The sequence below is a fragment of the Eubalaena glacialis genome, chromosome X (genome assembly GCF_028564815.1).
Source record: "Eubalaena glacialis isolate mEubGla1 chromosome X, mEubGla1.1.hap2.+ XY, whole genome shotgun sequence".
Lineage (NCBI taxonomy): Eukaryota > Metazoa > Chordata > Mammalia > Artiodactyla > Balaenidae > Eubalaena > Eubalaena glacialis.
This window is the reverse complement of record NC_083736.1, coordinates 10,187,844-10,215,238: the sequence shown is the minus strand read 5'-3', so window position 1 is coordinate 10,215,238 and position 27,395 is coordinate 10,187,844.

The window sequence follows — 27,395 nt, the reverse complement described above, 5'->3', positions numbered from 1 at the left end:
CACCATATACACAACATCACCTTCTTCAGATGAAGACCCGACTTTAGTGTGGTTGGCGGTGGTTCATTTCGCTTGCCCCACGATCTCTTCCGTTCCACATTGTTGTACAGTATCCTTTTTTCACTGCCCGTCACAATTTGTTTTTAAAATGGAACATTTTCATTACGTTTAAGTAGAGAATCGCATGCGGAAACATGGTCAAGGTTTTTTTCGCTTAACTTATGTGGAACCCAAACATCAAAGCGATGAACATAACCAAGCTGGTGCAAATGATTTTCATCGCTTGATTTGGATATTTTGAGTATGTCGGCCATCTCCTGCGTGGTATAACGCTGATTGTTCTCAATTAATGTCTCAATTTGATTGCTATCAGCTTCAACTGGTCTATCTGACCGTGGAGCATCGTCCAGCGAGAAATCTCCAGCACAAAACTTTGCAAACCACTTTGGACACGTTCTGTCAGTCATAGCACCTTCTCCATACACTGCACAAATCTTTTTTTTTTTTTTGCGTTTCAGTTGCATTTTAACCTTCCTTGAAATAATACAGCATGATATGCCAAAAATGTTGCTTTTTTCCTTCCATCTTCAATATTAAAATGGCTACACAAAAATTCACCAATTTTGATAAGTATTTTTTTAAATGCATGCTGATATGACAGCTGTCACAATACAATCTAACAAAATTGTTTCGAATGAAGTTAAAGACAACTAAGCGCTACTGGAGGCATCTCACAGAAAAAACCGAACAAACCTTTTGGCCAACCCAATAGCTAAGCCAATACTAATGTATATTTTGAACTTAAGATATAATTAATTACTTTTCTTTTGCTTTTTTGAAAAAAACTTTCCTGAACAAGTACAAATTGGTTCACAACCAAAGCATTCCTATGCCATATTTATTTCAGCTGTATTTTCGAAGTAGAATATGCATCAATAAAAATCCTTCATGATAATACTGAGGAATAAAATTTGAACAGCAATTTAATGGTTTAGTATGTTAATATGCTGGCCTGAGGAACTGTGCAACATTCAAGTAAAAGTCAGAGGTTCACTGTTGGACAATAAAACCATAATCCACGTGGATCAGTGACGTGCTTGTTCTATATGAGAAACCACAATTCTGCTGAATTTGCAGACGCTGTTATCCCTAAGCTTCAAAAGTAACAACGTAACCAGAAAATGGGCAGAAGACCTAAATAGACATTTCTCTAAAGAAGACATACAGATGGCCAACAGGCACATGAAAAAATACTCAACATCGCTAACTAGTAGAGAAATGCAAATCAAAACTATGAGATTTCACCTCACACCAGTCAGAATGGCCATCAACAAAAAGTCTACAAACAATAAATGCTAGAGAGCGTGTGGAGAAAAGGGAGCCCTCCTACACTGTCAGTGGGAATGTAAATTGGTACAGCCATTATGGAGGACAGTATGGAGGTTCCTTAAGAAACTAAAAATGGAGCTACCATACGATCCAGCAGTCCCACTCCTGGGCATATATGTGGAGAAAACCATGGTTTGAAAGGATATATGCACCCCTATGTTCACTGCAGCGCTGTTTACAACAGCCAAGAGATGGAAGGAACCTAAACGTCCATCGACAGATGAATGAATAAAGAAGATGTGGTACATATATACAATGTAATATTACACAGCCATTAAAAAGAATGAAATAACGCCATTTTCAGCAACGTGGATGGCCCTGGAGATTATCATATTAAGTGAAGTAAGTCAGAGAGAGAAAGACAAATGTCATATGATATGGCTTATATGCAGAATCTTAAAAAATGAAACAAATGAACTTATTTACAAAACAGAAGCAGACTCACAGACTTAGAAAACAAACTTACGGTTACCAAAGGGGGAAGGTGGCAGGAAGGGATAAATTGGGAGTTTGAGATTGACATATACACACTACTATACTTAAAATAGGTAACCGACAAGGACCCACTGTATAGTACAGGGAACTCTACTCAATTTCTGTAATAACCTAAATGGGAAAAGAATTTGAAAAAGAATAGATATGTGTATATGTATAACTGAATCACTTTGCTGTACAACTGAAACTAACACAACATTATAAATCAACTATAGTCCAATATAAAATAAAATTTTTAAAAAAGTAGTGTACAAGACATTAGAAAAAATAAAACGAATCAAACCAAAAAAAAAAATCTTGTGTTCTCACCACACACACACACACACACGCCCACAGGTAACCATGGGAGGTGGTGGATATAAGTAGCTTGATTACAGTAATCATTCCACAATGTATACATGTATCAAATCATCACATTGTACATGTTAAATATATACAATTTTTAATGGTCAATTATACCTAAATAAAGCTGGAAAATTTTTAAAAACAAACAAAAAAAAGAACTAATTCTGAGGCCCTATTGTTACCTTTTTGCTCCCACCAACAAAATCAACGAATACTTCCTCAGAATTACTAGGGAAGATGTTGCTGCTTTTAAGAAGACATCAAAAGGGGCATTTTTTTCTCATTAAATACCTTAAGTAAATTATTAACTTCAAAAGTAAACAAATCCAAAACCAAACCAAACCAAAACAAAAAACAACCTTGCCATTCTATCATGAACACAGACCTTCTATTGCTACTTTGTTTTACAAGTATATCTCCTTCTCAAGAAATAGAACATCTTACTGGTTTGGACGTTTGCCAAGGCCTAATTCTCTCTATTATTTGCTTAGTTTGTTCTATCCACTGTAGGGAGTTTTAAAAAAAAGCATGGGAGGTAAACACAAGATCTTATAATGGGCAAGAAAACTCAACATCACCATTGACCTGTTTCTCTCTGACTCGACTCGAAGCAACGACAAATTCGTGTTTGGGTTTTTTAAAGAAAATGAGAGGCACATTATACAATTACATTTTTTGAACATTCTACTCCACTTTCTGTAGTCCAAATCAAAAGCAGTGATAATTATGTCCATACTGGGCTGGAAGCCTAGCCTTGCCACTCAGAGCTCCAGGATCGCGGCCATCAAGCATTCGTCATGTCTGACCAGACAGTCTGGGCAACTCGCAAGGCAGTTTTGAGGTGGTAATTCACCAAACTACAGGAAGCCGTCACAGCAGTGCGTTTCTAGAACTCTCAATTTTAGCCTTATCAGTGGTAATTTACAAGTGATTTAATGGTGCTGAATCATGGGCCTGCTTCAACATTTATGAGTAGACATAAAAAGTTATGACAATTTCACAGCAGAAAATGAATATTAATATTAAAAATAGGCTTGACTTTTAGCTGATATTCCATTTCTGAGATGGTGGGGTTTTTTTTTTTTTTTTTTTTTGGGCATACTTCCTTAAAAGCCAGGCATGAGGGAGAGAGATGAGAATGGCAGACACAGAACAGTTCAGGGCACTGACAACGAAGACCAGTGCCCTGTTGGGAAATGGGTGTTTTCCAGTTAAAACAGCTGTTTCTGCCAATTACGGCAAAGTTTCTTAATCACTTGTCCTTTTTCTCTTCATCTAATAGTTAAAAAAAAAATATGTCAAGAGGGGTGGGATAGGGAGGGTGGGAGGGAGACACAAGAGGGAGGGGATATGGGGATATATGTATACATATAGCTGATTTACTTTGTTATACAGCAGAAACTAACACAATATTGTAAAGCAATCATACTCCAATAAAGTTGTTAAAAAAAAAAGTCAAGATAGTACTTATGGCCGTGAATATGTTGCAGATATTGAACAAAAGTTATCTCACAAATTATAATGCAATGCATGACAAAGTAGATATATATCTAACTCCATCTGTATATCATGTTAAAGTTATATAAAATTATTTTTGAAAAAACTGTTAAAATTGCCACTCACTGAGGAACAATAATTTAAATGGGAGGTTTAAAGTCAGAAATAAGCTATTTGTATTTGTTCTGTAAAGATAAAGACCTCTGGTTTAGGGTCATCTTTTCAGATACAGCAGCCCTTGTTGGTCTTGGTTTTGCAATTTGGGTGCTGGCTTTGCTTGACCTAATTATCTCTGTAGATGAGGTAAGAGGACTCAGCAGAGAAGAGAACACTCTACTGAGAGAATTATGTGACATCAGTTTGATAGAGTTCACATAGTGTCTCATGATATAATGGATGGAGGATGGTAGAGGCTACTGAGAAAAGAGAAGAAAAATAATGTCTTGACAAAAAAATTTCAAGGATGGTATGGGAAATGGATCCAGAAAAAATAAGACATTAACTAGTAAAGGCCAAACACTGAAAAAAAGAGGGAGAAGTTACTCAATTATGGCAAGAGTTGTTATTCAGATAAGAATGGAAAAGAGGAAAATAAATTCCTATACACACACACACACACACACACACACACACACCACTGAGGGTATTTATAGTGGGAAGCTACAAGGAATACAGAATCTGAAAAAAGGATTTTACAACGTAAACTAAGAACTGACTGTGAAAACAGTCTGAAACTTTAGAGAGAAATACAAATATATTACATATTTATATACACATTTTCCTGGTTTTTGTCCTGTGAGCATATTTTTATATACTCGGTAATAGGTCATCAGTCAAAATGTACAATACTTGCCTTCAAGGCCACACCCTGTGAAAATCCCCTTTGCCTCCTTTCACAATTCAACAGGTGGAAAAAGTGTCTCGTGGAAAGATAAAATGAGAGAACCAAGGAAAGATCAAAGGAGGTTCTTCAACCATTTACAAACACAATCTGAAAAAGTGGAAAGTGCCATTAGTTATTTATTTTTTGAGGGGTGGAGGTTCTACTGTTCTCAACACTATGAAGGAAAGGTGGCAAAACTCCTAGTCGCTCCGGATCAGGGTGGACTAATGACTCTGACGCTCAATTCCAATATGGGGGCGGAGTTCCTCTCCAACAAGCAATCCTCTGGACACCAGCTGGGTGTTCTACAATTCAACTCAATTCTGACACTATCGACCCAAAGACAGCATTACATCCCCCAGTTTAAGAGCTCCGTCCCACCAGCCTGCTCGCCCTCTCCCCATTTCAGACGCCAGACACAAGTCCAGGGTGACACCTGGGCTTCTGACGGACTAGCTGGAGATTGGAAGTTCCAATGACCCTGCCTTTAGGTTTGACTACTTTGTTAGAGTGGCTTACAGAACTCAGAGACATATTTTACTTACCAAATCACCAGTTCATTATAAAAGGATATAACTCAGGAACAGACAGACAGAAGAGGTGCGGAGGGCAAGGCCTGGGGAGAGGGCACGGAGCTTCATTGCTCTCCTGACCGCCCCACTCTCAGAGCAACTCCATGTGTTCACCAACCTGGAAGCTCTCCGAACACTGTCTGTTTGGGTTTTTGTGGAGGCTTCATTGATCACAAGCATGACTGTTCACCTCATTCTCATTGGCCATTGGCAATCGATTCAACCTCCAGCCCCTCTCCTCTCCCTGGTGGAGGGGCTGGAGGTGGGACTGAAAGTTCCAACCCTCTAATCACAGGTCAGTTCCCCTGGCATCCAGCCCCCAGCCCTAGGAGCCTCACCTACATTCACCTTATAAACTTAACAAGAGACATCTTTATCACTCTCATCCTCAAGGGTTTTAGGAGCTCCCTGCCAGAAACTGGGACTAAGACCAAATCTGTCTTTCTTATTATCCATCAGAATATCATAGTAGGTTTTACTGAAAAGAGTAAATTTGAGCAAAGGCTTGAAGAGAAGGAAAGAGCAGAAGCCATTCAGGCCCAGTGGAGCAGCCAGGGCATAGATCCTTGCCTGCTTGGCAAGTTCAAGGTTAGTGTGTCTCAAATGAATTGAGCAGTAGCTGATGTAACAGGCCAGCTTCTGCAGGGCCCTGTCGATTATTCAATGTAAGGACTTTATCTTTGCTGCGAGTGAGGTGGGGAGCCATTGGCTGAATGTGCTCTTTTGATTTTACACCTCTCCTTTACTTGGATAAATTTCACAGCAAACCAAACCAAAAGTAGATAAACCAAAAGTCCAAAAGGTAGATATTTTCATTGATTTTGTGGTAATTACTCAGGGCAAAGAAAGCCTCCCTCAAACATCCTATCTCAATTTCACGGAGTGTTACTTATTTGGGGGAAAGTACAGCAGATTCTGCTAGCTGCTCCCCAACTGCTACCTTCTCTTCGACCTCAGTAAGCCAATCCCTCTTTCATGCAGTGTCAGTGTGCAGCTAGAAGACTACCTTTCCAGTTGTAGAACTTGGTGAGGCCATGTGATTCAGTTTTGGTTAATGGGATTGCAGTGAAAGAACTGAGTGGGACTTTATGAAAATTGCTTAAAGCTGGGAGATGCAGCCCTTTTGTACTTCTTTACTCCTTTCTCCATCCTCCTTTTCCTACTCTCTGGAATGCAGAGGTCAATGCTGTGGGTTCCCAGGCCATCTTAGAACACAAGGTGACCTTGAGGTTGGAAATACTTCAATACAATGGCAGAATGAAAAGTAGAAGGAGCAGAGGGGCCTTTGGTGACCGCAGCGTCTATCCAACCCTTTTCTCCCAAACTTCAGACTTCTTTTACAGGAGATAGAAACTTCTATGTTTTGACACTACTATTTTAAAATTATTACTATTATGATTGTGATCATCATTTTCTATTACATGTAATGGAACCTAACCTTAACAGAGAGAGTTAGGGTGTTTTAGTCATAGGTCTTTTCCTCCAACAGCTTTTTAAATATATATATATATTTTTAACATCTTTATTGGAGTATAATTGCTTTACAATGGTGTGTTAGTTTCTGCTTTATAACAAAGTGAATCAGCTATACATATACATATATCCCCATATCTCCTCCCTCTTATGTCTCCCTCCCACCCTCCCTATCCCACTCCTCTAGGTGGTCACAAAGCACTGAGCTGATCTCCCTGTGCTATGCGGCTGCTTCCCACCAGCTATCTATTTTACATTTGGTAGTGTATATATGTCCATGCCACTCTCTCACTTTGTCCCAGCTTACCCTTCCCCCTCCCTGTATCCTCAAGTCCATTCTCTAGTAGGTCTGCGTCTTTATTCCCATCTTGCCCCTAGGTTCTTCATGACCATTATTTTTTTTTTTTAGATTCTATATATATGTGTTAGCATACGGTATTTGTTTTTCTCTTTCTGACTTACTTCACTCTGTATGACAGACTCTAGGTCCATCCACCTCACTACAAATAACTCAATTTTGTTTCTTTTTACAGCTGAGTAATATTCCGCTATATATATGTGCCACATCTTCTTTATCCATTCATCTGTTGATGGACACTTAGGTTGCTTCCATGTCCTGGCTATTGTAAATAGAGCTGCAATGAACATTGTGGTACATGACTCTTTGTGAATTATGGTTTTCTCAGGGTATATGCCCAGTAGTGGGATTGCTGGGTCGTATGGTAGTTCTATTTTTAGTTTTTTAAGGAACCTCCATACTGTTCTCCATAGTGGCTGTATCAATTTACATTCCCACCAACAGTGCAAGAGGGTTCCCTTTTAAAGCATCACTCTTTGGCTTTTAAATAATACATCCCTCTCCCCTCCCCCCAAATAAGCACCATGCCAACTACAAATTGGCACTCACCATCTAGCTCTACAAGGAGTAAATCAAGAGCCGCTGCAGCTGCTGACCTTCAATACCCCCTGAAAGGAGTTCATGGTGGAAATCAGGAATGAGGCATTCTGCGCTCTGGGAAAAACTGGCAGAACCGGTCTTCAGATAGTTAGATATTTTCAGGAGAAGATTTTATGGGCCCAATTCTTGCATTTCCTTGTATCTAGAAAAGCACTAAAATCCTTCATGGTGACGTCTGCTCCTCGTGACGAGCAGTAACCTTCACGAGACTCGCAGCAACCTTCTGCAAAAAATACGTGCTTGATTGCACGTACTCCCCCTTCACCTAAATCACATATATACTGACCTTCCCCCTAGCTCTTTGGAGCAGTTTCTAAGAGCTATCTGAAATGCTGTCTCCTGGGCTATAGTCCTCATTGTGCCCCAAATAAAACTTAACTCACAACTCTCACATTGCACTGTTTTTTTTTCAGTCAACAACCACAAATTTAGAAAATCTCTTCACAGGGAAAAAGAGAGTCAGTTCAAACAAACAGCACTGCTTATAATTAAGGACATCTCGAGTAGTGGACCATGGAAGTAGGGTCCAAGACAAAGACTGGGGACTAATTAGCTGAAAAGACCATAGAGAGAGTGGTCCTCTCTATCTGCTGTACAGGATGCCTGCAGGATGGCTATAAAGATGGCTGGCTGAAATGAATGCACTAAGCAGAATCAGAAATTCCAATTGGAGGGACTTCCCTGGCGGTCCAGTAGTTAAGACTTCACCTTCCAATGCAGGGGGTGCAGGTTCCATCCCTGGTCAGGGAGATAAGATCTCACATGCCTCGCAGCCAAAAAACCAAAACATAAAACGGAAGCAATACTGTAACAAATTCAGGAAAGACTTTAAAAGTGGTCCACAGCAAAATCCTTTAAAAAAAAATTCCAATTGGAGAAAAACACTATGTGTTTCACCAAGTTACGGGAGAATTACACAATGTAACATTCTTCTTTTTCCTCCTCTTAAGACATATGCAAATGGGTTCAAGTTTTAGAATAATAGTAAATATATTATTGTGACAAGGATTAACTATGATGTAATATAAAGGACAAACTTATCTTCAGTTCACCCATGACACAAAGTAGGTGCTTAATAAATGTTCATTTGAGATTTCACCATTGTAGCCCCAATTCACGTCATCTGTGTCCCTTTTATTTCATTCGTCAAAATAGAGCAAATAAAATCTCCTGATATTTTCACAGGGCTGTGAGAATCAGAGCGAATAACAGGTATGGAAGCCCTCTAAATAAATGAAAAGCCTTTTTAATAGTAGTAGCATGATTTGTGTCAGTGTTATATTTTGCTGCATTAAGACAAATATGAATGTTCAGTCTCCAGGTCTAGCCATTCTGATACTATGATTTCAACTACTAAGAAATGACAACATTATCTTTTATTTTGAAGGCACTTAGCTTCCAAAATCATTTCAGATATATTACTGTCTGAGATACTTACAACAATATTCAAATGTAGAGCAGCAAAATGGTCACTGCCACTGAGCACTTAAGAAAAGTGAGGATCAAAAAGTTGGAGCAACTTGTCCAGTTCCCCAGCTGGGAAGCGAGGAGGGAAGTTTCAGACGTGATTCTTCTGATGGCAAAATCCCGTATTCGTTTAACCCCATGGTTTCTCTCTCCGAACGACTTCTCCGAGAGCAGACGGATGGCCCACAGTCAGTTTGGCTAAAAGAGGTTCTGTGAAAATCCTTTCACCCAGAATTTCAAATAGCACGGTTCACCCAGGGATCTCTGCATGTCTGAATAGCTCAGCCAGGCATGAAATAGTCCGAGAATTAATTCCTTTAAGTCTTGTAGTCAGGGTGCCTGGCCAACAGAGAGACAGCTTTCTGAAGCAGAGGTGGGATGTCCAAGCAGAGGGGAGGCTGACTCGAAACGGGTTCACCGTGGAGGGGTCAGTGGGGCGCACACTGGACCAGTAGAGCTACTCAATGGGAAAAGGCTGCTGCAAGATCAGATCCGGCTTCCCACACTCATTTTAATTTATTATTTTCAAAAAACTTATTTTATTTTTGGCTGCGCTGGGTCTTTGCTGCTGCACGTGGGCTTTCTCTAGTTGCGGCAAGTGGGGCTACTCTTCATTGTGGTGCGCAGACTTCTCATCGCGGTGGCTTCTCTTGTTGCGGAGCACGGGCTCTAGGTGCGCGGGCTCAGTAGTTGTGGTGCACGGGCCGAGTTGCTCTGCGGCATGTGGGATCTTCCCGGACCAGGGCTCGAACCCATGTCCCCTGCACTGGCAGGCAGATTCTTAACCACTGCACCACCAGGGAAGCCCCTTCCCACACTCATTTTAAAAGATGTTTAATCTTCAATGCATCACTTAACTTGAAATCAAATATATAAATGTTGAGCACATAAAATAGAAGCACCTTCATTTCACTACGTGCAACCTATGATCCCTGTATTTCCATGAAGACAGCAATGATTCTTATTAGTCTTTCTTGCATGAAAAACAAGCAAACCCATTTGCCTGGATAATTTAATATTTCCTAGGCATATGCCAGGAATATTATTTTCTTTCCAACCAAAGATTTCTTAGCTCAATCAATGGCATAAATAATAAAATTCATAAGGACCAAAACTGTACTTCTTGGTTGAATTTGCCTAAGTCCATATTGCACATTTTAGCAATGTTTATCTTTTAAAAAGGAGCTCATTTTATTTATTGAAGTGTCTCTCAGCCAAAAATTAGGTAGTATTTTTTTTTCCTTGTTTTCATACAAATCCTGTGATCTTCTCATTGGCCAACAACATGAATTCCAAAGAATAAATTTCTATTCTTCTCAGCTCTAAATGTACTTACACTTAAAACAGAGAACAAAGTTCTCAGAAATGCACAGATCATTTCATTTATCAGGAGCAGTTACTCTCAATTAATAAATTTTAAGAGAAGTCGGTTTTATTTGGAAACAACAAGACATTTCCACTTTGATTAACTGAGTACACAAATACTCCATCACTCCCTAGACATGCACCGTCATGGATTTAGTGGATTCTAAAGAAATTCAAGCAATATTTGCTGCATGCAGTTAATTGCCATTCTATAAATACCACCTTTGTAAAACAAGGGCAGTTACCACCCATGACACCTAAATACAAATGATGTTTCCCAGAAAAGGTGAAAATAGAATTCTTGTTGAAAGGAGAGTTGTATAATGTGAAAGCAGACATTTGATGGCTATATTACATTTAGTTTGATGAAATAAAAAAGAAAAGAAACAGAGTGAAAATTAAGGGAACTCAGCGGACGGATGATGCTTATTTCTGTAGGTTGTTTTGATAACTGCAAATGTGCAATAGCCCCACATGTCACACACTGTCTTTGTTCCTCACACAACATTTGACCAGGAAACTGTGCAGACTACAATTCACATATTATCCCGCATGTTAGTTAACAGAACAGGGCCTTGGATCCATGATGGAATTAGGCTGTAAATGTTAGCTAATCGCTCGAGACCCAGAGAAATATGAAAAGTATAAGAAGCATTACCTCATCACACTGGAAAACACCATAAAACCCTGATACATTGGTTCCATCTGAACTTGGTTTCCCCCTTGACTCAGAAAAGTTGCAGGAGGGGACATGCTGCAACATGAAACAGACTCAGAGACATAAAGAACAGATTTGTGGTGGCCAAGGGGGAGGGGGGTGGAGGAGGGATGGATTGGGAGTTGGGATTAGCAGATGCAAACTATTATATATAGCATGGATAAACAACAAGGTCCTACTGTAGAGCACAGGGAACTATATTCAATATCCTGTGATAAACCATAATGGAAAAGAATATGAAAAAGAATATATATACCTATGTATAACTGAGTCACCTTGCTGTACAGCAGAAATGAACACAACATTGTAAATCAACTATACTTCAATAAAATAAATTTTTAAAAAATAAAAATATAGAACTGGGGTGTTAATTATCAGATCTAGTCTTTGGCTGTTTTCCCAGTGTCACAGGCCGCAAGGGACCAGGCTGGCTTGGTGGCATTTCTCTGTTGGAGCGCTAGGGTCACGTTAGGAAGGAAAACTTCACAGGGCAGGACTGCCAATGCCGCTCACCACGCTTAGTATTCCTGCCCTCTCTCCACCAAACGCCACTAGTGCTCGATGACATGGCGGCAGCCACATCACGCCCACAGACACTTCCAAATGCCCGCAAATGGGGCAGAGCCACCCCTGGGGAAGAACCACCTGAGCGCTTTCTTAATACCTACCATTGTGAGGTTCAGAAGCCAAAACTAAGGGCTTAGGGAGCCGGAACCCACTCTCTCCTATCAGTTTTAGCCTTGTTAATTATCTTCTTCCCACGTGAGGAATATTTATTCCCTATTCCAGGCACTCAATTCCAGATTCCCCCAAAATATGCGCCATGGACAATGTTTTGCAACATTTCAATATTTTCAACATTGCACATTGCTACTGATTAGTGAAATGCAAAATCACTACAGTGGGTGGTGGCTAGCATTCAAAAAATAGAACAAAATAGCAAATAGAGTTCATCACACATACTAACGACAAATACCGTTTTGTTCAATTTCGATTGTTTTATAAAGATACAATGAAATGTATTGTAAAATGTATTTCTGACTGTGGGTCTTGATCAAAAAGGACTAAAGCTACTGGTCTAGATAACCATCTCCTTTCTTATCTTATGATTTATCTCTCTCTCACACTCTCATCCTTGAGCTCACAGACCCAAGTCACATTAGCAGTAAGAAGCCCAATCCATTGAAGAAGGCTTGTGATAAAGCATTTTCATTTTTTCAAACGAGATGCCATCAAACACAAGAACACATGAGATCGGTACATGCTTACCCTATGTGCTACAGTTTGAAAATCCTTTAGGCAAACCCTACATATACTGCTAGAAAAGAGAACAGGAAATGCTCTGCCACTCATCAAACACTTATAGATACATACCATAGAATTTTTGGAGTTGTTGTCTAAAAAAGACTAGAGAGATTGTATGTAAATGATGCTGGAAGGTATCTTACACATCACAGGCATTCAACCAACGATGTGATTGTTATTCGCATACGTAGATTTGCATATCTTTTCTCTATTTCTGCCCTTGGAACTTTTTTCTTACGTATTTTTTAAATCCCTCAAGTGGAGCAGGAGATAATCTCTATAGTATCAAATGCCCTACATCAGCATTCTCCAACCCTAGCATGCATTACAATCACCTGGAGGGCTTGTTGAAACACATTTTCTGATTCAATAGATCTGGAGAGGGCCCCCCAATTTTTCGTTGCCACCAGGTTCCCAGGTGACGCCGATGATGCCCATCCAGGGACCAACCTTAGGGAACTACTGCTCTACATGGACTTTTATGATAGCTAATGCAGTGGCCATTGCAAGAGGACCAGCCAACCACATGTCATCCACCAGGAAAGCACTGGAAACAGCTGACCCAGGTTTGAAGACATGGATAAACAGAAGCTCCTGAAGGATAGAAAATAGGGACCCTATTGTCATAACTTGCCTGAATCAAACTCAGGTCAGAACATTGCTCCTAACATGAGTGAAATATTCACTGGAGAGAGGGGAACAGGATTAAAGCCCTGTCCTCGACTCCCAAGAACTCCACTGTCTAGTAGGAAAACAAAAACAAACACTGGATCTCCATTTTTGGACTAAGTAGCAAAGGTCAGTCTCTTCTCACCCTCGTGAGAAAACGTCCTCACAGCTGGTGCTTACAGTCCTCTCTGTGCAGAGTTTACCACCCCCTTTATTCCCACTTGTCAGCATGAACACAGGCTCACCAAAATTAATGAAGGGCATAATTCTGCTTTTGCTTGGGCAAGAAATTTCTGTTCGGAACCTTCTCATTTTCCCTGTCCTTAGGAAACCTCAGTTTTAGGAAAGAGACCAGCTTATTCCTGACAGGTTATTTCCCCCCCACCCTTTCTTTGCTTCACAAATAACCCCCAAGTACGCCCACAGGTTAATGACAATCCTGTGTCTCTGAAATTAGGGGATGGACAGAATAATCTAGAGGGAGTTAAGGTGTACTCTGTGCCATGTTGTTGAGATGAGGGCATCAAAACCACCAGACGGAGAGGAAATTAGAACCTGAAAAATCAGCGGTGGCCGAGCTGAGTTAGAAGTACCAATTTTTAGAAAATGGAGAAATGATGCAAATGATATTTAAGTCAAAGTTCTTCAAAGAAAGCTCATTCATCATATGGCTGGGACACACTTATCTGGGAGACCAAAATATGAATGTGAATGGGTTCAGTCAGTAGCTCTGGGTTTGCTCTTTTCCTCAAAAAGCAAAAACATCTGCATCCCACGTTTACTTTGGAGGCACAACCGATAGTGCAAGAAAGGGACAAATAAGCTGGCCCGGAGAAGCATCAAAACCCAATTGATCAGGCTTTCATTGGCCTCCACTTCTATTAAGCTCCCTCAAAGGCTGGGGTTATTTGAGCCTTCGGATGTAACCTTCTTATAGTAAACCCACAAAACCAAGAAGTAATAAAATCATACAATTTGTGGTCTTTTGCAATTAGTGGACATTTTCACGAGGAAGCCTTGCCTGACTTCAAACTTAATACTATATCAAAATCTCAACTCATCATGTTCCCATCTCACCCCGTCTTCCCATTTCCTTACGGCATCATCATTCTCTGTTAGGTGGATAAAACTTGCAGTCGTCTTTGACTACCTTCCGCACACTTATACAACGATTCACCATCATGTATCTCCTGTTCCTTTATGGGGTCTTTCACACCCCATCCTTTCCAGGCCCACTACTACAGTAACAATGACAATAATAAAAACTATAACCGTTAACATGGAAGCTCATTACACTGTACTGGGAAACATGCCAACTGTCCACATTCTTACAGCAAAGGCGCTAAGGAGCTTTGTGTTCCCAAACAATTTTGATGAGAAATGCTACCTATTGGTCAGTCTCAAAATCTGTGGTTCCACTAAAATAATCATCTTCTTAGACAGAAATTCTTAGAGGGAGGGTCTTACCAATGAAAGGCATGTCATCATCACTGTGACAGCCTTAGTACCTGGGAGCTGACAGAACTAGTTCCCCATTGAGTTGAGAGACCTTGTTCTATAGTTTATTCCTACAGAGTTCATTTTTTTCCACACACTCAGTTCTCAAAAATAAATCTCCTGTGTGCCTTGCCAAAGACTCTTTTCCTCCTCCCCTAGCTTCTCAGTTTGCCCCTTTTCGCCTCCAAATAATGTGCAAGGCAGGGGCAACACGCCCTGCCCCATCAGCCTACCATTTTGCATCCGGGGAGTCTCCTGCTCGAGGGACGGGGAGCGAGTATGATGCTGGAGGTATTATTTGAAGGAAAGAGAAGGGGCAAAAAGCAAACTAGCAAACAAGATACACGATGATTTCAATAGACATGTTCTTTCTCACTTGTGTGTTTTGTGTACTTACCTATTTTTAATTTTAATATTTAAAGTTTTATAGGCCAAGCAGAGTATACAGCCTCCTGGGGAGACTTCCTCTAAATTACAGGGTTTTTTAATGTGCAATTTGGGTTTAAGGCCATTCAACTTCTCTGGACGATTTTTCAAACAAAGCCAAGTAGCACTTCATGGACTTCCAAATTACGCCCTGTAGTGTCCCCACGAGGTGCCCTTCAAAGGTTGGCCAGCGTATGTTTACAGCTGTCTCCAGCTGGGCTTCCGAAAGCACGGTACGGAGGAGGCTGCTCTGAAGGGGCTGCTTTCTCTTTGGATTCAAGGAAAGCTCTTTTGTTCTTCTTTTTAAACAGATACACGCAAACAAAATGGAGAGGAGACCCTACCCAAGGTCCTACATGAGTCGCAGGATCTAGAAAGGAACTATGAGAACTATTAAGAGAATTATAACACAACTTTTGGGGGAGTAGGGTCCTCAATCTCTTTGGTTTCTATTAGGGACTGAATGTTTTTCCCCCCTTCCTCCCCACTCCAATTCATAGGTTGAAATCCTAAAGTGTTGGTATTGGTGGGTGGGTGGGGCCTTTGGGAGGTGATTTAAGTCACAAAGGTGGAGCCCTCATGAATGGGATGAGTGCCCTTATAAAAGAGACTCCAGAGAGCTCTCCCGCTTTCCTCCATGGGAGGACACAGAGAGAAGATGGCTATCTATGAACCGGGAAGGGGATTCTCACCAGGCACCGAATCTGTCTTCCAGCCTCCGGAACTGTGAGAAATCAATTTCTGTTGGTTACAAGCCACCCAGTCTGTGGTAGTCTGCCGTGACAGCCGAATGGATTAGGTTTCTTAGGTGAGAGTCTTGTGTCCCATTGCCCTTCAATCTGTTGTTATTGACCATTCAGAGCACTGTGTAGTTTGGAGAGCACTGGGGTGGGCGCTGCGGGCACTCTTCCCAGGTTGCCTTACCTCCCTTCCTTACGGCTTCTGTTGGTTCCTCCCCGCTGCCCTCCCTCCACCCACGTGCTTTCCTATTCAATGATCTGCAGCTGCAGATCTTCCGTGAGGGGCTGGCTATCCTAGGCCCTCGGATCTGCTTTGCCCAGTACCGCAGACAGCCAGAAGTACCCCTTAACCAACAAGTGAGAGGTACAGGGAAGGTCGAGGCCCAGCTTCCCCACCACTGGTTGAGACCCATCTGCACTGTTCCTCACACTCCAGAGCCGCCCGCAGGATCAGGCTGGAGTCCCCTGCAGGACAGGGCCTGCAATTGCCCAGCTGCCTGTCTTACTCCTCCCCTCCTGTGTCCCCTTCTCCAGACTCCCAGAGCCAACTCTGGGCACAATTCCTTAATAAATCATCAGAATACAAATCCTCAAGTCAGGACCACTTCAGTATAGGTTATATCTCTGTAGGGTTGCAAATAAAATATAGGACACCTAGTTAAATTTGAGTTACAGATTCTGGGGGCAGGGGTGTAAATTAAGAATTTCGGATTAACGTATACACACTCCTATATATAAAATACACAGCCAACAAGGACCTACCATATAGCACAGGGAACTCTATTCAGTATTTTGTAATAACCTACAAGGGAAAAGAATCTGAAAAAATAGATTTTATATATATATATATATATATATATATATATATATATATATATATATATATATACACACACACACATATACATATATATATAACTGAATCACTGTGCTGTACACCTGAAACTAACACATTATAAATCAACTATACTTCATTTAAAAAAAAAAAGAAAAAAAATGAATTTCAGATACACAACAGATTATTTAGTATAAATATGTCATATGTAATACTTGGGACATACATACTAAATAATCGTCTGAAATAAAAATATAACTGGCAACTGTATTTTTATTTTACAAATCTGGCAACATTATCTACTGGACCCTCAAAGCAACCCATTGAGATCATTATTTCCATTTTAGAGATGAAAAAACTAAAGTTTGGTGAAGTCTAGTGACTTTTCAAAGGTCATACAGGAGTTGGCAGTTTTCTGACTCACATGTGGGAACTTTTTCCTATTTTGGTTTTGTTTTTTGTTCAGTCTCATTCTCTTAGAGCTCTGCACTTTTCAACCTCCCTGTTGGAAAAGCAAAGTTACCAAAATAATTCAAAGGAAGGTTCCGATGGCCAAAAACCATATGGTGTGCTGAACCAACTCAGAATATGACATATTAACCGATGATGCCTTACTGGGGAAATGGGAATTGTTCACAGTGGAAACATCTCATCTGCTGACAGGTAACCTTCTCCCGACCCTCATACAGTACAAGTGACCCATTTTCTTTGCCTTTGAATAAGGTAGGATATAATTTCAAGGGCTATAATAGAGAAGAAAATGAAATCAGCTCTGTACTTCATTAGTTCAGAACATAAAAAGAAAACAGTTCTAGTAACACCATGGCTCTTGCTGAGATTATACACGTCTGTTTCTGTGGCAAGCAGTACAGAGTGGAGGTTGGAAGCTCTGGCTCTGAGTTCCGTGACACATGGGTCCAAGCCCCATGACGTCTCAGTAGATGGCTTTAAGCCTTGTTAACTTTCAAGAACTGTGAAAGGTCTGAGATTTTACTCTATTTTCAAGCTACCATGTTAGTCTGCTATAGTGTCATGTTTGCTTGGCAAAGACATGAGATTCCTGGGTCGGAGAAAAAAGAATTTCTTACTTACAGCAACCAGAGTATCAGCATTTGTGCCAGTTCCAGAGCTTCAATCCCCACTGACACAAAGAGGGTCAGGTGACATCTGTACACACTGGGTTACACGACAGGGATCCTGAATTTAGGGAACCCGAATCTTTCCTAGTGGACGGTAAAGCCTGCCTGCACTTTGTCCTGGAGGGAGCGATTATCTTTATTATACTGGACAAGAAGCAAACCTGCATTTGCTCTGGATGGAGTCACTGTGACTGTCATCCAAGTTTGGTCACTATACCAACATCTTTGTAAAGATAGTTGGGAGAAAGGTAGTCAGTGTCTTTGCTCTCAAGACAATGTGGAAAGGTGAGACACTCAGGGAGAATCGTCTCCCACCACTCAGTCATGGTTTCCTCATCTATAAACTAGGAAAAAGTGTTTCTAGCTCACAGAGTTCCTCTTCACCTTCTGTTTAGAAAAACTCCTTTCTGCTGACTATTTCTGTTTCTTGCCTCCTCCACAATGGTTGTATAATTCCATGTGGCTAAAAGCAGCTGTGGAAGTAGAAAGTGCCTTGAGGGTGGCCACAGAATCCCAGATTTTGTCACCCACTCATTAAGCAAATATGTATTGAGCACCTACCACCTAACAAGGTTCCGTGTGACATGCTGGATTAAGCCCCGACTGTCTGGCATAATCTAACTTCTCTTATTTGAGAGATATCCTAAATCTCTGAAGATTTTTCTCTCTGAAAAAACAAAAGCTATACTTTCTCCATATTGTTATTAGGACTGATGAGATAACAAATGAGAAACTACTTTTAAAATTATAAAGTGACGTATATGTTTACTTTTCCCCCAACACTCTTTTCAGCAAGAGCCTGGCATATAACCTTCTGAAATTAGTATTGCCCAAATTTTATTAATTGACCAGCATAATTTATAATGACCAATGAGGTAGAACAATTTTATAACCAACACCAAACTGCACAAAGGATGACAGAGAAAGTAAGGTCATTTCATTGATAGTCTGCTCTTCCATTTCTAATTTCACAAACTCTTTGTGCGCAGCGTCGGCTTCAACTGACTTTTCACAACTTTACTGAAACGGCAGGAATAGCTGACTTCATAAGGTCATCTGAAAATCTGTGGATTGCTTGGTGATACTCTCAGTTGTTAAAAAATATAGTTGGATACAATCCAAAGAGTTTTTAATTCTTTTTAGGGCTAGTAAATTACAAAATAATAAGTCCCTAAAGACCAGAGACAGCACTGATTCATCTATTCCTCTCCCTTATTTTCTAGGTTTGGGTAAAAGATGGATGGAAATATCCACACATTGTTTTTCAACAGTAAATTTCTGATCCTTGATTCTGAACAGAACTCACGGAACAAAATTCTCTTCTATTTTGAAATTACAGGTAACCAAGGGACTTTGAATACATAATACGACTGGTTTCTCAGTGAACCCTCAGAGAAGACTGAAGCTTATAAACTCTCAGGAAAGATTCACTTGAGTCTTCAGATACTTCATAGCAAAACTGCATAAAATCAAGTGTAATGGGAGCATCATGAAAGGAAAAGAGACAAAGACAGATTACCCACGAGATATAGAAGGAAAGAGACCATATCAGATTCCTCATCAGAGCAGTAAATTCCAGAAGACAATGGAGTAAGATCTTTGAAGGGGGCTAAGTAAAACTGAGATAGCTCTGAGGGGGAAAAATCTAGAACCCCAAAACAGCATTCAAGAGTAAGAATTAAACAAAGACATTTTCGGACACATTAGAACTCAGAAAGTTTGCCACTGATGGACCACAAATGGGGGTGGGGAGGGGAGTTAGGACTGATGCCAGTATAACTGAAACAAATAAAAGAAGCGTGAAAGACAAAAGCTGAAGAATGAATAAAAGAAAATAAATTGCTAAATCTAAATAAGTACTATATAGATAAAGTATGTGTGCTTGTGTGTGTGTGTGTGTGTGTATGTGTAAAAATAGGTTGAAATAAAAATTCTAGAACCCATGGAACACTAGCTTGAGAGTTGGGTGTAGGTCCTAGGCTGGGAAGATGTAGGGAAGCTAAAGTATCTTGTTTGGGAGGGCAAATAATGATTAACTTTTGCTAGAAAAATATTAAAGTGTGCTTGCTTGTCAATTATAAAAAAGATAGGCAAAAAATAATAAAGATGGAATTCAGAGCTTCTGAACAGTAAAAAAAAAAAGGAACAAAATTCAATCAACCCAGCAGAAATCAGAAAACAAAAAACATAAAAAGAAAAAGGATACAAGAAATAAGTCCAAATATTTTAACAGCCCTAATACATATGAATTAGTTAAACTCACCTACTAAAAGACAGATATTCAGATTTTTTAAAAAAATCATCTATGCATTAGGACAAAATAATTCTTTCTTAATTTTAAAAATCTGATCTCCTACCCTCTATAATGAATCATCACAATGCGATACAAACAGAAATAAAAGACTTCAAGTCCCAAATATTTAAAAACTAAAATATTTGTCTAAATAATTCATGGTTAGTGCAGAAAGAAAAAAGTATTATACAATATTTAGAACTGAATTGTAATGAAAAGCCTAGTCCATACCAAAATTAGTGGGATGAGCTAAAGCAGTACTTAAATGTTTTAATTATTTTAAAAAAGAGAAAGGAACTAAACGTAAATTAAGTGATCAACTCACAAAACTAGAAAATGCCAAATGAAGCAAGAGGAAGAAAATGAAAACTAAAAAGAGAAGTTAAAATGGAAAAAAACCCAACCAAACAAACCCCTACAGGGTTGTTCAATGAAGCTAATGATGGTTCTATGAAAGTTTAATGAAATAAATGAACCTCTAGAGATAAGGAAAAAAGAGAGAGAAGGCAAAAATAATAATATTAAAAATGAAGGGCATAACTATAGATGCTGTAGTGATTTCAGAAATCATAAGAGAAAACCATACACAGTTTTAAGCCAATAAATTCAAAACCTAGGAAATAAATCTCTACAAAGAAATGAATAACTGGAAGCTTCAACAGACCGGTGAATATAAAAACAATTGAACCAGTGGTCCAAGTTCCCACAGAATACCCACCAGGTCTCGTGATTTTACTGGAGACTTTAAATTTCTACTCAAATGATTCCTATCTTACAGTAACTGTTTTATATTGTTTCAAAAGATGTCCAGGCTGCCAACTTGACTCAAAAGGCTAGCATAACTATGAAACCAAAATCAAAGAAAAGTAACTTAAGAAAAAAAGACCAAACTTATTTACGAATTCAGACGTAAAAATAATCCTAATCAAGGCAGAAAGAGCATTTACTATAATTTAACACCAAATCATAATTAAATTTATAGCGAACTAGGAAAGAAGGAAAATTCCTAAGGCAATAAAAGGGTACCTACTAAAAATGTACAGAAATTAACCTACTTAGCAGTTACATTTAAGATGTCTTCCAGGGAAAATCCAGAAATAGCTAAAAATAACTGCAGTCAGCATATATTCAACACATATGCAACACTGTACTAGAGATTACAGCAAACAATGTGATTTTAAAAATTGGTAAAAGGTTTTAGGATTATAAAATAAGGGACAATATTTTCATTATTTGATGATAATGTACTAGTTAAGATAATAATTAGAATTTATATGAGAATTCAGCTCGTGGCTAATGACAAGATGAACATACAAGATCCCAAATGCCACATTCTAACCAGTTCAAATACGTAAAATAGAAAAACAGATTCCCTTTTCAATAGTAAGAAAAACTATTAAACACCTTGGCATGAATCTAATAAAAAATGTATGTTATGAAGGGCTTCCCTGGTGGTGCAGTGGTTAAGAATCCACCTGTCAATGCAGGGGACAAGGGTTTCAGCCCCAGTCTGGAAAGATCCCACATGCCGCGGAGCAACTAAGCCCGTGCGTCACAACTGCTGAGCCTGTACTCTAGAGCCCGCGAGCCACAACTACTGAAGCCTGCGCGCCTAGAGCCCATGCTCCGCAACAAGAGAAGCGACCACAATGAGAAGCCTGCGCACGGCAACAAAGAGTAGCCCCCGCTCGCCGCAACTAGAGAAAGTCTGCGCACAGCAACGAAGACCCAACGCAGCCAAAAATAAATAATAATAAATAAAATAAATATTTTAAAAAATCTTATCTATAAAAAAATGTATGTTATGAAGAAAGCATTCATGAGGAACCATATATGAAGATAACGTAAAATGTTAACAGAAATAAAAGGAACTTAGCAGCATACTATGTTCAAGGATGAGGACAATCACCTCTGTGAAAGGGACAATTCTTCTCAGTTAATTTTACTCAAATCCCAACCAAAACCTGAAAAAGACTTTTGCTGACACTTGGCTAAAATAAATTAAAATTATCATGGGCTAGTAAATACACAAGAATAACAATGGTGGTTTTTAAAAAGCGAACTTTGTATATAAAATTCCACATCAGTACCACAATTAAAGCATGAATGCCTGGACCTTGAGGCTTTCCCCAACATTTATGCTGTCCCTCCTCCACTGGGTAGCTGCCCTGTGCTTTGGGGATTCACCCAGCACCAGGAGTGGCCCTGATTGGTCTAGACCTGTCAAGTCCCGCATGTGGTTTCGTAAGTCAAGCCTCAGCAAATCAGGGTATGGCCAACCGAGGCTGGTTCAGCAAAAGTTATATGACTTAATTCAGGCCCAGGAGACTGGAGAGGAAATTTCCCGGGTGCTTCTAGAAGCACTTCGCTACCTAGAGAGTTAAAGGCAGGGATGTGTTCTCTTCCTTTGATATTTTCTAGCAGGGACATATGGACAGAACTGAGCCACCATCTTGATAGCAGAGTGAGATGAGGCCTATGTTGAGAGGACAGCAGAGCAGAGACGATCACAGGGAAACAGAATCACAACCACTGGGTTAAGCCAACCCTAAGACCCTTGATAACAATTTCTGAAATTTGTAACTTGACAAAATTATCCTCCTGGATACAATCCGAGTTAAGTATTCATCACAGGGTGTCCCTAAACAGCAATTTCTCATGGAACCTTTAAAACACAATACAATTTATATAAATTAAAGCACATGCATTGGAGGAACACACCCAAGTATAGAAGAAGTGAAGTAATACCAGTGTAAAGAAGGGCCTGGAGAGCAGAGGTCTACCATGAACCTTGGAGCTTCGCTACAGGTCAGGCCCTTCAACTACTGACCAACATTATTTCTCTCCTCCACATCTGAAGCTTCTCTGCTCCTGAACACACTCTGCATTTTGTCACCTCCAAACTTTCAATAAATTTATACTATTCTATTGACTGGGAAGGCCTCCACCCCCTCTTCTCTCCACCTGTCAAGTCATCCTCATCTTGAAAACCCCGCTGAGATTTTACCTGGTTTCCCTGATTTCCCCAGGCTACCCATCTCTTTCCTTTCTCCTCCTTCAGGTTGACATCACAAAGTTGGCAACTGAAGATGTACTGCCAGGTGGTCTCTTCTGCTGTTGCTGAGACCTTTTATTTCTGCTTAACTTTTCAAATATTTGTCTTCTTTCCAAATAGATTTTAAGGTATTTGGGGACAGGAAGTAAGTCATACCTTTATGGTCCCTTGCATTTTGACATAGTAAGCCATCAGAAAATATTGTTCATTAAATTGGATTTTGGGGATCATGCTTTTTGAACCATCTGCATTCTGACCAGATTTTTCTTGCTGTCTAATATCTTCAGCCCCGATTCCACTCGTGGCTACCTTTAACTTGCCTTCAAATTGTAAAATCTGCTTACTCCCCTTGGGTCAGGTAACTCAGAAGATGCAGCTGTGAATTTGGCCAACCCCTGGAGAGCATTATCTCCCCAGCAGCAAGAGGCCGATTCACTCTCCATGTTTTCAGATCCTAGGAAATCATCTGTACCCCAGGCATTGTTATGTCCATGGAGGAGAGGAGATGACAATCTCTAGGCTGTCTTTATAGCTTAATCCTATTCGTCTCCTTTCCATGTCAGCAGAAACGGATTGCTTTTTGCTCTGTACTGTTCTGTTCTGCCCATAACTTCGTTTATGAAAACAAGCTCCAACATAATAAACCCCTTCCTCGCTCCTAAAACCTTACCTAGCTGCTCAACGCTGGTTTTAATACCAACAACTATCAGAGCTCCGAAGCTAACCCACGAAACTTTAAAAGACCATTTAGGATACCAAAGTATATTAATAACTCAGCTATTTACTTTGAAATCTCCCTTTTTGAAATATTGTTTACACCACCCTCTGTGGCTACTTCTCACATCACAAAGCAGAAAAATGCAGTTCATATTCTATACGTAAAACTGTAGCTACCAGTAGTTAGGAATTAACTTAAACCAGAGCTTAAAAGGACGAAAAGCTAGATTTAAGAAACCCTACTTAATCACAACATACTCATAAACAACCAAGCCATTCAAAGTGTGATCAAGTGATTTACAAGACTACTGTAAAGATTCGTTCACAAAACCTCTCTCTATTGCACATTAAAATGTGCTTTACTGAGTATGCAGATATTTGCTTATATTTTAATCAAAGGTTCACAAACTTTCTATCATAAGGAGCAAAAGAAATGAGCATGAGGCCTCATATTTCAAAAAGAAAAAAAAAAGCTCTTATTTAGAGAGAAAATATTCATTAGAAACATTAAAAATTATGTCTCCTTTCATTTACACTAGATAGAATTCCTTTCTACCTCCATTTTACCCCGTTCTTCCCTGCCTCTCTACTATTTATACAACCTATTGCTCTAAAACAGTGGTTCTCAGCTGGGAGCTATTCCAGTGCCCCAGCCCTGCCCCCCACCCTGGCATTTATCAATATCTGGAGGCAATTTTGATTGTCAGGATGGGAAGAAGAGGCTGCTAACTGGCATCTATTGGGTAAAGGCTAAAGATGTCACTAAACATTTTACAACGCATAGGACAGCCCCCTCACCACCACCCCCACCACACACACACACACACACACACACACACACACACACACACACACAAGAAAAAGAATTATCCAGTCCAAATGTCAATAGTGCCGAGGTTGAGAAACCCTACCTGACACCTAAGAATAAAGAAAAGCCCACTTAATATAAAGCACTGAAGTTTAAATATATGTTCAAGATTAAGACCTAAGTATATAAACAGGAGAAGATATTAAAATGGAAAGATCGATACATTTGTCTACATGAAAATTATAAGTAGCCTTTGTATCATAATACCCTTAAATGACATGTGACAAATGGAGATAATCTATTTGTAACAAATGTTGGCAATACTGAATTGATTCCACCAAATACAAAGAGTGCTTACAAATCAATACAAAAAAGACTAACATCCCCCAAATAAAAAGGATGAGGAAATGAACAGTTGATTCACAAAACAAAGAAATACAAATAGCTGATAAACATATTACAACAAGTCAATCTCAATAGGAATCTAATAGCTATGAGTGTTTTTCATTTAGCAAACTGGAAAATCCTATAAAGATGATATTACTTAATGCTGGCTAGGGAATCATAAATGAGATAGATGGTATGAGATCAAGTAGATACAATTTTTCTACATAGCAATTTGCCAGTAGGTCTCAAGAACTTTAAAAATGTGCAAAGCCTTTCACTCTGAAGTATCATTTCAAAGAACCTATTATGAAAGAATATTCAAAGATATGGTAAAGACTTCTAATAATTGATATTTATAAATAACTGAAAACAATCAATATGTCCAAAAAAGTCAGCTAAAGAAATTATGCTACTACTTATAATAACATAAGGGAACAAGAGATGTTAGATGGGAACAAGAAAAAGGAAGATGTAAGATGGTATCCAGGAAAGGCTAGTTGAATTAATATCTTTATATTATGAAGTCCATATACTATGAAGAAATACTGTTTGTGAAACAAGAAGCAAAGGATTAAGCATATTATTTAAAGTTCCAAAGATAACCAATAGAGGAATCAAGGATGGGCCTCTAACTATGTTGGGAAGAAGAGAATTTTAGAAAAGAGGGACCAGCATTTATGAAGATGAAGGAATGAAATGGTGGCACAATGGAGGAACTGAAGTAAGTTCCACATGACCAAAGCTTGGAATGAAAAAGAGGATATTATGAGGAAAAGAAAAAAACCAACAGAGGTCATGCAATTTTCTAGGGTGGACATCAGGGAAGTTTATATTGACATTGATTTCAAAAGCCCCTTTGTTTTAGGAAATGCAAACATTTGACAAACATCTATTGGATGTCAACTACATTTTAGGCACCAAGGAGCTTCAGCAGTGAACAAAACAGGCAAAAATCCCAGTTTTCCTCGAGTTTATATTTTGGTTTGTGGAAAGGAAGATGGAAAAGTAAACCAGTACATATATGGTATGTAGTAAGCAGCCTTCTAGGATGACTCCCAATGATTTCTACCTCTGCAGAATAACAATCCACGTCTTTGTACAATCTACAAACCCTGAGTGTGGACTGGACTTAGTGACTTGCCTCTAACAGCAGACTTCGACAAAAGGGATGGAATTCCACTTCTGAGATTCCATTTTAGAAGACCGTGGCTTCCATCCTGGAACTCTCTCACTGTATCTTGCTTGCTCACTTTGATGACACCAGTGGCCAAGTGTTGGGCTGTCCTACGCAGAGGCTGACATAGCAAGGAACTGAAGGCAGCCTCTGGCCTACAGCCAGAGGAACTGAGGCTGTCAGTCCAACAACCTCTAGGAATTGATTCTGCCACCAGCCATGTGAACGATCTTAGAAGCAGAACCTGCTCCAATTTAACCTTGAGAGACTATGGCCCCGCCAACACCTTGACTGCTGCCTTATGAGAGACCCTGAGCCAGGGAGCCAAGCCAAGCTGTGCCCAGACTCCTGACCCAAAGAAATCTTGCAATAATAAATGTTTGTTGTTTTAAGTAGCTACGTTTCAGGGTAATTTGTAACACAACAGTGGACTTCCCTGGTGGTCCAGTGGGTAAGACTCCGCGCTCCCAATGCAGGGGGCCCAGGTTCGATCCCTGGTCAGGGAACTAGATCCCACATGCACATCGGAACTAAGAGTTCACATGCCGCAACTAAAAAGATCCCACGTGCCGCAACTAAAAGATCCTGCATGCCACAACTAAGACCTGGCACAGCCAAATAAATAAATAAATATTTAAAAAAACAAAACAAAACAGTGGACAACTAAGACGATGTTCTGGATGTGAAGTACTGTGGATAAGATAAGGATAAGGAGTTCAGCGGTTGCTGGATTGGGAGTGGGGCTTCTATTCTATAAAGAGTGCTCAGCGGAGGCCTCGCTGAGAAGCAGACAACTGCGGGTAGGACTGAAGACAGTGTGGGTAGAGGCTACGCTCGTATCTGAAGGAAGTGCTTTCCAAGAAGAGGGAACCGTAAGTGCAGAGGCCTGAGCCAGACACAAGCTTGAAATGGGCAGTTCTGCCACCAGTTGGTCTAAGACAAATCCGGAGCCCAAGTCACGGAGGGCAGGGAGGGGCCTTTCAGCTCTGCTCCGCCTGGCTCTCCCTGTGAGTGGACCATGGGCCTGGCTTGTCTCATTGAGCTCGAGGTAAACGGCCTCTCCCTGGCAGAACTGGCATCCTCAAGAAAGTGAAAGCGTCAGACCAGATAAGGCACAAAAGACATATTCTAAAGGTATTGGTTTTTTGTGTTTAAAATGATCTGATAGGGACATGGGTAAGTAAAAAT